The 12,312-nt window shown below is 41.8% G+C and overlaps 1 non-coding gene across 1 annotated transcript; it reads left to right on the top strand.

The window, feature by feature from the left end:
• The first annotated feature begins 290 nt into the window (after positions 1 to 290).
• On the top strand, positions 291 to 396 carry LOC112084894. Its single transcript, XR_002898550.1, has one exon. It is a non-coding gene; the product is annotated as a small nucleolar RNA R71 (small nucleolar RNA).
• Positions 397 to 12,312: the final 11,916 nt, after the last annotated feature.

Below are 12,312 nucleotides of genomic sequence, written 5' to 3'. Positions count from 1 at the left end.
TTCCTGCAGCAGTATCACAAGTATGTATATTCTTATTTTGAGATTTAAGAAGTTGACTTACCATGCTTTTTAGCTCAGCAATCTCCCTTGACTCATGACTAATGATAGTCTTCTTTGATCTGTCATACTCAGGGTTGTTGTTGCTGTTGGCTACAGCTAAGTTTTCGATGAGGGCTCTCCTCTGTGTCACAGTTTTTGAACTGAAATCTCCATTGCTGGCAGTGTCAAGAGAAAGTTGATACTTCTGTTGGAGTCCTCTATAGAAAGTGCTTAGCAGGTTAGCTCCAGAGAAACCATGATAAGAGCAGTCTCTCTCATATTCCTTGAATCGTTCCCATGCCTCATAGAATGATTCTATTGTGCCTTGTTGGAAACTTTGGATCTTGTTCCTCAGCTGATTCGATCTTGACTTGGAGTAAAAGTGGTTCAGGAAAGCTGACTTACATTCTTCCCATGAAGTATAGAACCAGTGGCATAGATTTTAACCATCTAAAAGCTTTATCACTTAGAGAGAAAGGGAAAAGCTTACACTTCACATAGTCTGCAGTGTCTGGAGTGTTTCTCACTAGTCAACAGAATTCTTTAAAAAGATCTATCTGATCCATTGGATGCTCAGTAGAGATTCTATGGAATTGATTTTGCTTCACCAGAGAGACAATCTGAGGTTTTATCTCGAAATCTCCTCTTGCTGGGGAAGGAACTTGAATAGCTGATCTATTTTAAACATGTTGGTGAGGTGCATCGAAATCGGCAATAAGTCTATTGTGGGGCTATCTTCTCGCAGGATTGGCAAGCTGTATGGGTTGGTTGGCCTCTCTACCATTAGGTGGAACAATGTTTTCATCATTCCTTCGTTCTCCGGGATCGTCCTGATCTTATCTCCTTTGATCACCAGCGGCTTGTGCAGCGTATCTAGGGATTTAGTTTCCCTCTCCATCGATTTGTGGCTGGCCATCTGCTTCATGAGCAGCCACTGGGTCATCTTCGTGAATGGAATCACGGTCATCATCTCCAATGTAATCATCTTGATCACGGTTTAAAGGATTTTCCCGATGGGCATGTGGATCGGCTATCTTGAGCGTTCTTCGTCCGAGTCTCCGAAATTTTCTTTCGTGTTTGTCCATCTCGTCTAGGGGCGATACAATGTTGGCAGGATTTCTCCTAGTTTTCATGCACCTGAGAGCAAAGAAAGCAAAGATATAACGAGATGTTAGAAAATCTCTAGCAGAACTCAAAAATCTTGTGGTCTAGAATTGAAATTAGATTAAAAAATTAAATCAACAGCGACAAATCCCCGCCAACGGTGCCAAAAACTTGATGTGGGTGTAGTGGGCAACACAAGTTTTACCCTTGACAAGCTGCAAGTGCATAGCAAACGCAGTAGTACTTAGGGATCGAATCCACAGAAATTTGTGTGTTGAGGACTTTTAACAGATGCTAAAGACAATCGTAGACCTAATCAAATAAAAAGGGGTTTTGGTTTGTCACTAAATCTAACTAAGCAGGGAATTAAAAAGCTTGAAATAAAATCAGTTGAAAACTATATGAAAAACTGCGCTGGGATTAGGGTTCATCTCTAGGGTAAATGTTCTAGGACACAGGGAATTCTAGGTAAGGATTTTATATGACTCTGAAACTAGGATAGACACTTATAAGATTAGCCAACTCTCGTCACCCTAATCATCTAATCACTTATTCTTAGCAATTAACTCTCGTTCTCATGCTAGAATAGGATCATGCATTTCAGATCGGAATCTATCTCGGCTTACGTATCCTCCGTAGGTAGCTTTCTTCTCCTACGACGGTGACGTCCATAAGATCTACATCAAGTAACCCAGATACAACACTCTTGTGGCTCGGATTTAACCTTGGATCGGACTCTAGGTGATCAATCCAGAGAACCACTTTGAGATTTGGATGAATGGGATAATCATTTAAAATCGAAATCCTTTAAGCTAAAAAAAAACCTAGATGTCACTCGAACCTGGGATCCCCTTTGATGGTTTAGGGGACTCGGTGACTACTCAGACATGATTGAGCTTGACATCATCATTGCTTTAAAAACTAGAAGCAATAAAGTAAAGAAACAAAGTTGCAGAAAAACCTTCTTTTATTGAAGAAATAGTTTGGCGATGAAAGGCTTCTAAAAATGCATAAAAGTAAAACCTAAAACTACAATGAAGTTCTCTCTCAAAGAGATGAAAGAAGCCCTCTTACAAAAGACATAAAAATGAGTATTTATAGTGTTTTCTCAAGTATGGGCGTCTAGGGCTTCTAAAATGAGTGCAGGAAGTGTCTTGGGCCTTAGTTGAGCTTCTGAGGTTTGGACAGAGCTCCACCACGGGTGAGGGAGGCTGAGCTGCAGAGGGAAAGAGTTTGGCCTCGGGTAAAAACTCATGTCCCTTCTTGGACTGTGTTGATTGGCCTTCAGCGCATTAATTATATCTGGTGATCTAACCGTTGGATTGCATTGATTAAAATGTGTTGGAAATATGGTTGTCTCATCTATAATGTCTCCAAATTTGGGGCTGATCAGACTGTGAGAAGGTCTTCTTTGGTTGCCAAACTTCTGACGGCCTGGATTTATCCAAAAGTGTACTTTTGCTCCAAAATGCACTCCAAAACTTCAAATTTCCTAAAAAGCCTTGTAGAACTCCAAAACATGGAAAACACTTATAAAATCTTTAAAACTGAGTGAAAACACCTGCATAAGATATTGAAAGTTATCCATAAGAGTGATCAAAAGCAGGTGTTATCAATCGTTTACTTGGCAATTATGGTCGAGATTTTAGATGGATTTTCTGCTAATGTTTTGTTGTTTTAATTTATAGTTAACCTGATGATTGTGTTTTTATTTCAATAGTGATCTACAATTTGCATGCACTCTTTGGGGTGATTATGGAAAAACTGTTGCTCATTACGTCAAATGTAATTATTCTTCTGTCGTTGTGATTTTTATGAGGCTGGCATGTATCAAAAAACACCAAGGTATACTATATAACGTTTTTCCTATGATATGGTTTTTTGTATATTATATGTCATTTTAACGTTATTTTTATGTATTTAAATATTAGGTGAAGTGAGTATTTCAAATGCTTTCAATATAACACAGATCTTACTTGATCCAGTATCTCCATAGGTGGAGATATTCCGATCAATGTAAGAACCTGTCTAATGAAACTGTAATTTAGTTTTTAACTGTTCTTTTGTTTTTTTTAATTTTATAATAGATATATTTATTTCTTACTTTTATTCTGATTAGGTTGCCCCAAGATAAGTGTGTTCTCATTCCTAATGACGATGATTCTCTGGTGTGGATTCTAAAGATTCATAAAATGATGAATTTCTTGGAACTATAATAGGTGGAAGTTAAGTTATACACTTTCGACTAACACGGTATGTGAATTTGTGATCCTCCAACATCTTTATTTGAAAGAATTAGTTTAAGTGATTGACATTGATTGTTGTGATTTCGCAGGTCGGTAAGTATGTGACATTGGCAACCATAAACTTGGTTGCTATTAGCAACACCTGGTATTACATAGCATGCAAGAAGTGTGAAAAAAGGAGTGAAGATAGGGGGATTTGAAGTGTCTACAGACTTTGTGGTTGATGTAAAAGGAGGCATAATTGAGCTGCAATTTGGTTCTGAAAGGCTGAAGTTTGATGTTAATGATATGATGAAGAAGCCAACTTGGTGCAAATTGCGAGTGATCGTTCGGCCTGGCCTTCTTGCATCTAACCCGCAGGACCAAGTCGCACGTTTTAGCCCTTAGACTTCTTGGCCATTTTCCCACCGTGTGCGACTCGCATCTTCTTGGCCTGTCTCGCACGCCCAAGCCGGTGTATATTGCGAACATCAGTGCGGCCTGGTCTCACGTGCATCCAACTCGCAGACCCAACTCGCACGTTTTGACACTTAGAATTTTCTTGCTCAAATCTCCTGCTGCCAGGTGAATAACCCGCAGACCCAAGTAGGACTAAACTGCGAGTCCTTATGCGAGTTGGTCCATGGCCTGACTGAGCCGCACGCCCAAGTAGCACACAGGCGTCCTTCAAGTTTTCATGCCTTAAACTCTGCTCTTAGCCTTCTCACATGCCCCAATTCACTTTGTTCCTGAGCCATAGCCTCCAAAAATCACCTGGAACCTGAGAACAACTCACAAAACCCATCAAAAGATCCTAAAACATAAAAGAAAGAAAAGAAATCAAAAGAACTATGTACAAAGGATAAGCTTGGGGTGTCTCCCAAGAGCACTTTGTTTAAAGTCTCTAAGTTTGACTTTTATACCAAGTTTATGCTGATGGTGGATCAAGAAGGGGAACTGATGTAGCTTCCTCCTTCCTTTGTGACACCAGGTAGTGCTTGATCCTTTGCCTATTGACCACAAATTCTTGACCATCCTTTCCTTCTAACACAACAGCTCCATATTGCCTGACCTCAAGAATCTTAAAGGGACCAGACCATCTAGACTTAAGTTTTCCAGGAAATAGCTTAAGCCTAGAGTTGAACAGCAACACCAGATCACCTTCCTTGAACTCCCTTTTCAGAATCTTTTGATCATGTAGAGCTTTGGTCTTTTCTTTATAGATCTTAGAGCTCTCAATGGCCTCCAATCTGATCTCCTCAAGCTCATGGAGTTGAATTATCCTTTTCTTCTGAGCTGTTTTGATATCAAAGTTCAGCAACTTCACAGCCCATAGTGCCTTGTATTCCAGCCCAACAGGAAGGTGGCAGCTCTTCCCATATAGCAGATTGAAAGGAGATGTTCCAATTGGAGTCTTAAAGGCTGTTTTATAAGCCCACAATGCATCATCAAGCTTTTTGCTCCAATCTTTTCTGCTTGAGCTAACAGTCCTCTCAAGAATGGCCTTAATTTGTCTATTAGACACTTCAACCTGGCCACTAGTCTGAGGATGATAAGGAGTAGCTACCTTATGTTTCACTCCATGCTTCTTCAGCAATCCTTCCAAGGTTTTGTTCACAAAGTGAGAACCTCCATCAGAAATAACAACCCTGGGTACTCCAAATCTTGGGAAGATTATGTTCTTGAACAACCTGACCACTACCTTGGAATCATTGGTAGGGGAAGCAATAGCCTCAACCCACTTGGACACATAGTCCACAGCCACTAATATGTACTGATTCCCATAAGATGAGATGAAAGGTCCCATAAAGTCCACTCCCCAACAATCAAAAACTTCAACCTCCAATATTGGATTTTGAGGCATCTCACTCTTCTTTGAAATGTTTCCATGCCTCTGACAGGCATCACATGCTGAAACAACTCCTTGAGCGTCCTTGAACATTGTGGGCCACCAGAACCCACTCTGAAGAACCTTGGCCACAGTCTTGAATGCTCCCATGCGACCACCAAAAGCTGATCCATGACACTCTTGCAACACAGGTTGCATCTCCTCTTCAGCAAGACACCTTCTATACAGCTGATCTTTGTTCAGGACATACAGGTAAGGTTCGTCCCAATGGTATCTCTGGACATCTTTGAAGAACTTCTTTCTGTGGTAAGCATCAAGCTCTGGTGGTTCCACTCCACAAGCAATAAAGTTCACAATATCAGCAAACCAGGGCATTCTCTTCTCTTGGATGTTATCCACTTCCTCAAACTTCAAGTAAGAGCTAATCACCATCAATGATTCCTCAGGGAGACTGTCATTAATAGGGACTTCAGAGTCCACTCTTAACCTGGAGAGATGGTCTGCAGCTCCATTCTCTATACCCTTCTTGTCTTGTACCTCCATATGAAACTCTTGAAGTAAGAGGACCCATCTCAAGAGTCTAGGCTTGCATCCTTCTTGGTCATTTGATACCTGAGGGCTGTATGATCAGTTTATACAATGACTTTTGATCCCACCAGGTAGCTTCTGAATTTATCAAATGCAAAGAATATTGCCAACATTTCCTTCTCTGTGGTAGCATACTTCTCATGGGCAGAATCAAGGGTTCTGCTGGCATAGTATATGACATGAAGCTTCCTGTCCTTCCTCTGTCCTAGAACAGCTCCAACTGCATAATCTGAAGCATCAGTCATAATCTCAAAGGACAATGCCAATCAGGGGCCTGGACAATTGGTGCACTGATCAATGCCTCCTTGATCTTCTTGAAAGCTTCCTCACACTCAGCATCAAAGACAAATTCAACCTCTTTGCACAACAGCCTAGTCAGAGGCCTAGCTATTCTTGAAAAGTCTTTGATGAATCTTCTGTAAAACCCTGCATGCCCAAGGAAGCTCCTTATCCCTTTGACTGAATTGGGAGCTTGCAGATTCACCATCACTTCCACCTTTGCTCTGTCAATCTCTGTGCCCTTCTCAGAGATCTTATGCTGAAGTACAATCCCTTCCTACACCATGAAATGGCACTTCTCCCAGTTCAGCACCAATGCAACAGGATATACGGGAGCTTAAGCAGAATCAAGCTTCAACATCATCAAGAGGTCCAGCTTTACCAGGTAAGCTGGAACCTAACCCAAAGGAGTACGTGAACGCCATCACTTTGAGAAGTGGAAAAGAATTACAAGCTCCAGCACCTAAGACAAAGCTCACTGAGGAAAATGAGCAAATTGGTGGGGAGGCAGCCTCAAATGATGAGCAAGAAGATGAGGTTTTGGAAAAAGAACCGGTTAAAGACAAAGGTAATGACTTTGCCGATCATAAATTCTTTCCTAGCTATACCACAACTTCGAAAGTTTCTAAAGGACATCATTCTTAACAAGACGAAAGAGCTCCAGGGGATGGTAATATTGAGTCACTAATGCAGCGCCATCATTCAAAGGAGATCCATACCAAGAAAGCTATCTGATCCGGGCAGTTTTACTTTGCCGTGTGCAATAGGTCACTTGAAGTTTTCAAGTTTCTTGTGTGATCTAGGAGCTTCCGTGAGCTTCATGCCCTATTCGGTAGCAAATATATTGGGTTTCAAAAGCTACAAACCAGCGAAGATCTCCCTTGTGTTAGCTGATAGATCAGTGAGATTACCGGTGGGCTTACTTGAAGATTTACCTTTGAGAATTGGTGAAATAGAGATCCCCACGGATTTCATAGTTTTTGAGATGGATGAGGAGCCTGTTGACCCCATCATCTTGGGAAGACCCTTCTTAGCAACAACAAGAGCGATCATTGACGTGAGAGGAGGCATAATCGAGCTGCACTTCGGTTCTGAAACCATGAAGTTCAATGTGAAGGAAATGATGAAGAAACCGACCATTGGAGGTCAAGTTTTCTATGTTGAAACAATGGAGGAGCTAACTGATGAGCTTCTTGAAGAGTTAAACGCAGAAGCCCACTACAAGTGGTCTTGACACGGGAAAAAAGCGAGCACGGGTTCTTGAACGATGAAAGCGAGGTGTACAAACGCCTCTTGGACCAACCAAAAGAACTTGAAGCTGATACGAGGTTTTTGGAGCTCAAGAAGAGTGGCCTCGGCATTTTAGACATCGGGGAGTCCAAGACTGTTGGGGAGACACCTCGGGGTATCATGGCTATGATGTCTTATGCCAAGGTCAGTGGTAAACCACGCGAGAAAGGAAAGGCCGAGGAAGCTGTTCCGAGGCAATGCAGCTTCGATGATGTTTGGAATGAGGCTGATGCACCCCCTGTTGAGCTCAAGCCTCTACCAACAGGGCTGAGGTACGTTTTCTTAGGCTCAAACTCTTCATATCCCGTAATCATCAATGATAACTTGTTAGAGCATGAAGAGAGTGCATTGCTTAGCGAGCTTAGAAAGTTCAGGAGAGCCATAGGGTATGTTTTGGCCGATATTAGAGGCATCTCTCCTGACATATGCACCCACAGGATACACCTAGAAGACCAAGCTATGTCTTCTATTGAGCATCAACGACGTCTTAACCCGAACCTCAAGGAGGTGGTTATGAAAGAGATACTCATGCTTGTTGAGGCAGGGATAATATACCCAATCTCTGACTCAAGGTGGGTATCTCCGGTTCACGTTGTGCCCAAGAAAGGTGGGATCACGGTGGTAAAAAACAAAAAGGATGAGCTTATAGGCCAAAGAACCATAACCGGTCATCGTATGTGCATTGACAATAGAAAACTGAATTCTGCTTCTAGGAAATATCATTTCTCTTTGCCATTCATTGATCAAATGCTTGAGAGGCTAGCTAATCATCCTTTTTTGGTTTTCTTGATGGGTACTCGGGTTTCTTTCAAATCCCCATGGATCCTCGAGATCAAGAGAAAACAACATTTACATGCCCTTATGGCACTTACGCTTATAGACGCATGCCTTTTGGTCTTTGTAATGCACCAGAGACCTTTCAAAGGTGTATGATGCATATCTTCTCTGACCTCATTGAAGAGAAAGTGGAGGTGTTTATGGACGACTTCTCCGTCTATGGCTCTGATAACTAAGAGTTTTCACCCTTTAAAGAGGTTATCAATACCCCTGTCCTTGTAGTACAAGGGGTTATCAAACCAAACTTGTAATGGAGACACTATCTATGTCATTTGTTGCCTTAAGTCAAGAGAGAATAGCAAGGGTTTTTAGCTAGACTAATTAACAAGTAAATAAGCAAGCGATGAAACAAAAGATGAGATTTAAACAAAGCTAAAATGCAAATGACAAATAAATGGTTCGGATGATGATAATATATGATAAAGGCAGAAGCTTTAGACATGATACTTGACTCGGGTGCTTCCAAGCTAGACTAATGGGCTAATGAATCATTTTATCAAGCGATTTCATTTAACTCTGAACTCAAGGCATGTTAATCTTCTCATGAAAGTATTAAACATCTAAACTGATCCTTTTTCATACCAAAATCCCTTTTGAGAAGCATGAATCAGTCAGCAATAAGATTCAGTTCAAAAATGTCATTTAAGAGAACAAACTATCCCTCTCGCGATGAAAGACTCTTAAACCTTTAACCGAGTGGTTCAGACATTTCTACAAACACTTCTGATGCGAGATATGTCTCAGATCTGAACCTCAAGTGATGTGCTTGGATCCAGCCTAGAGATCTCGTCGGTTAAAGAATGAAACATGCAAGACTAGACACCTAAACCCATTAATCTATCTTGAAAGCACCCTAATCTACCTATCTAAAGCCGCTTTAAACGACTACTCACTGATCATAACGAGTTCACTAAGTCCTTTGCAAGACGTGTAGCTTATCATGATAAGGAGTTAGCTGCTGGATGATAAAAGAAATAAAAAGAGAACAAGATTCTGATGCAAAAACGAGATATCAGATTAGATTAATCAAGTATCACCAAAGAGGTAAGTTCTTAGAGCTAAAAACAGATAAGAGATCAGATGATTAGGTTTTTGGTCTTAAAATATATTTATAGCAAAGGGAAAGTGTCGTGGGTCAGCCCGGAACAAACCGGGTACTGAGCCGCCTTCTTGGGTTGATGGGTGAGTGCCACGGTGTGTCGGAGAGTGAAGCCGAGGTCTTCATGTCGAGGAGTGTACGTGAGTCAGGATTCAAATGAAGATCTCGTGAAGAACACGTCAAGAACATGCATGAACCCTAGTCTTTGATCCATCTTCACGTGAGTGTTCTTGAGCCGTCTTGTTCTTGATTCTGGGTTTACGATAAGGGACCTCGGGATAAAATGCCGAGGGGCTTGGTAGTCGAGGAGTTCGGGAGAACAGAGTCCGGCATGCACGCCGAGGTCATTACACCGAGGTGCACGTTCAACACTTAGTCGTTTCCAGCTTCACTTCTTACGTGTGCATGCCTTGGTCCCAACATGCCGAGGCATCAGCACGAGGTCTAGTCCAGAATACTCCCAAGATATGAGCCTTGACTTGGACGATGTCGAGGTAATGATGCCGAGCCCTGAGAAAACACTTAGCGCGTATCGTAACTCATTTGGGCTCGTATCAACCATATTGTCTTCCGGAAACAGTAACTTTCAACACACGACTCCAATTTCTCTGAGACCAGTTTCATAGTCAAGATGACTCAATAAGCTCGAACTTTGGTGAAGGGACCGTCGGAGCTTGGGAAGTGGAAGGCTTCCTGGATTTCACATCTTTGCACCGCATCGGATTCACCGGAAAACGAGCTTTTGAACCAATGTGAACTCCGGAGACCTTATCTTTTGAACCACTGCTCCGAACTGAGCGCTTCTAACTGTTCTGAGAAGTTCTTTCACAGATCTCGAACTTTTATGAAGACCGGGCAGGCTAGTTCGGTCCGGAAAGGCTCCGTCCGCCGTGATCTTTGAAATCCGCCGTGATCTCGGATGCGCGTAATGTTGGTGCATCTTCCGGAAGCTGTATCTTTCTCCCCACTGGTCCGAATTGGATGATTCCAACTGTTCTAGTATCTTTGCTTGATTCTCTCCAACCTTTATGAAGACCCCGCCAACTGATTCGGACCGGAAGGTTCCCCGGATTGCTGATCTTTGAAATGCGCGGGCAAAGACAGGTTTTGGTCGAGAAAAGCTTCCCGCGGTAAGGAAAATGACCGAGGGCTATGTACCGCGGTAAGGAAAATGACCGAGGGCTATGTACCGTGGTAAGCTTTTTAGCTGTAAAATTCTCTCGCCTCGGCCAAAAACTTAACCCGTGGTATTTTGCACCCGATACTCGACCCAGGCTGATTTTTGGTCGATCGGTAAGGGTTTTGGTCGGTAATGAGCGTTCGGTAAGCTTTTTGACCGAGGTTTCTGTCCAGCCGGTACGAGTTTTGGCCGAGAAATTCCTCCAAGCGGTATTCACCATTTTTGACCCTTTTCTTCACCGTTTTCTTCTCTGCTCCTCTTCTTAAGCTCCAATTGATTTCCAAAGCACCTGATAAAGACTTCAAAACATGCAAAACTCTTTGGGACCTAATGCAAGCCCTAAACCCTATTTTGATGCCTAAAGACTCAATTTAAATGGGAAAACACATGATGAGGACTCTAAAATGCACTCTAAATGATGTAAAATATAGACATATCAATTCCCCCACACTTGTCCTTTGCTTGTCCTCAAGCGAAGAGAACAAATGAGAGAAAGAGGTTGTAGTGCAGATGGAGCTCATATTTCCTTTTTAGAGAGAAATGATCACAAAGAGAACTCAGATTCATGCTCAAATATGCAATGCAAAGCTATACTCAGATATTTTCCAACTAAAGCACGGAATCTCCACAAGTCATTATCACATTCAACTCTTTCACATTCATTAAGTTCGTAACCGGTGAATCAAATGATGCAATGTTCAAATAGGCTGGCTTGGCTAGGGTAAGGTCATGAGATAAAAATGATCTCATCAATATTCAAGCAGGTGTAATGCAGCAAGGGATCTCTCTATGAACGACCAAACTTTGGCAGAATGCTAAAGGTAAAAAGCAACCGATGCATACAAGGGCAAGACTCATCACACCCCACACTCCACTCAAAGCTTTCTCACTTGCTCACCCTCTCAAGATCCTCACTCTTCTCAATCGTTTTCTTTTCACTAGGGGACTCTCTTTTGCTTTAATTCTCAAGCCTTGGTGTTCACTTATTCACACAGCTCTTTTCTTTTCATCTTAGAACTCTTGAGCCTTTTTGGCTTCTTTTCATTTCAAAGACTAAATTTTTCTTTTAAAAGCAACAGAGCTCATCTTTTCAAATCCAAGACTCAATTCTTTTTCTTTCATTCCCCTAGCTATTTCCACTTTCTCTTTTCCACTCATCTCACCTTTTTCCACTCACCAACAAGTGTTTTCTCCCACACTTATTCCTCGCCAACACTCTCAGTTCCTTGATGTTGGAACATAACACTCAATGAGACATGCCCTTGTCGCTCTAAACCTAACACTTTCTGCTAAGTTCAATCCAAAGTGGCCTCACAATTCACCCACAAACATTGGCTCGAAAGAAAGGTGGGTTCAAGGTGAGGGAACTGATCCATGATGCGGATTCAGCTACTTGAGCTAAGGAAGGAGGGTGGTAAAAACAACGATTCTAGCTCAAGTATGTATATCGGTATCCACAAGCCTATTCAAGCAATGCGTCAAAAGATATTTACAATTCAAGTTCAGGGTTATCACTTAGCTAGAGTTGAGTGTAATTCAAACTTGCTTCTCAGATTCGAATCGTTTCAAGCTTTACAAGCACATAATGAGTTTCACAAGCATATTTAGTTCAAGTTCTCAAGTGATTTACTCTCTAGGAAAAAATCTATCATTGCTCCTTGCACTGATGCAATCCTACATGATGCAGCTAGACTCGATCTTAGAATGCGAGATGCAACTAGAATGATGCAATTTTATCATATGTACATAGCTAAATGAGACTCAAGAATGCAAAAGTCAAATAAGAACAAAGAAAACAAGATCAGAAAACACAAAGCTCCTC

The sequence above is a fragment of the Eutrema salsugineum genome, unplaced genomic scaffold (assembly GCF_000478725.1).
Source record: "Eutrema salsugineum unplaced genomic scaffold, Eutsalg1_0 scaffold_4, whole genome shotgun sequence".
Taxonomy (NCBI): Eukaryota; Viridiplantae; Streptophyta; class Magnoliopsida; order Brassicales; family Brassicaceae; genus Eutrema; species Eutrema salsugineum.
Note: the sequence above shows the minus strand (reverse complement) of the source record. Positions and strands in the feature narration are given on the sequence as shown.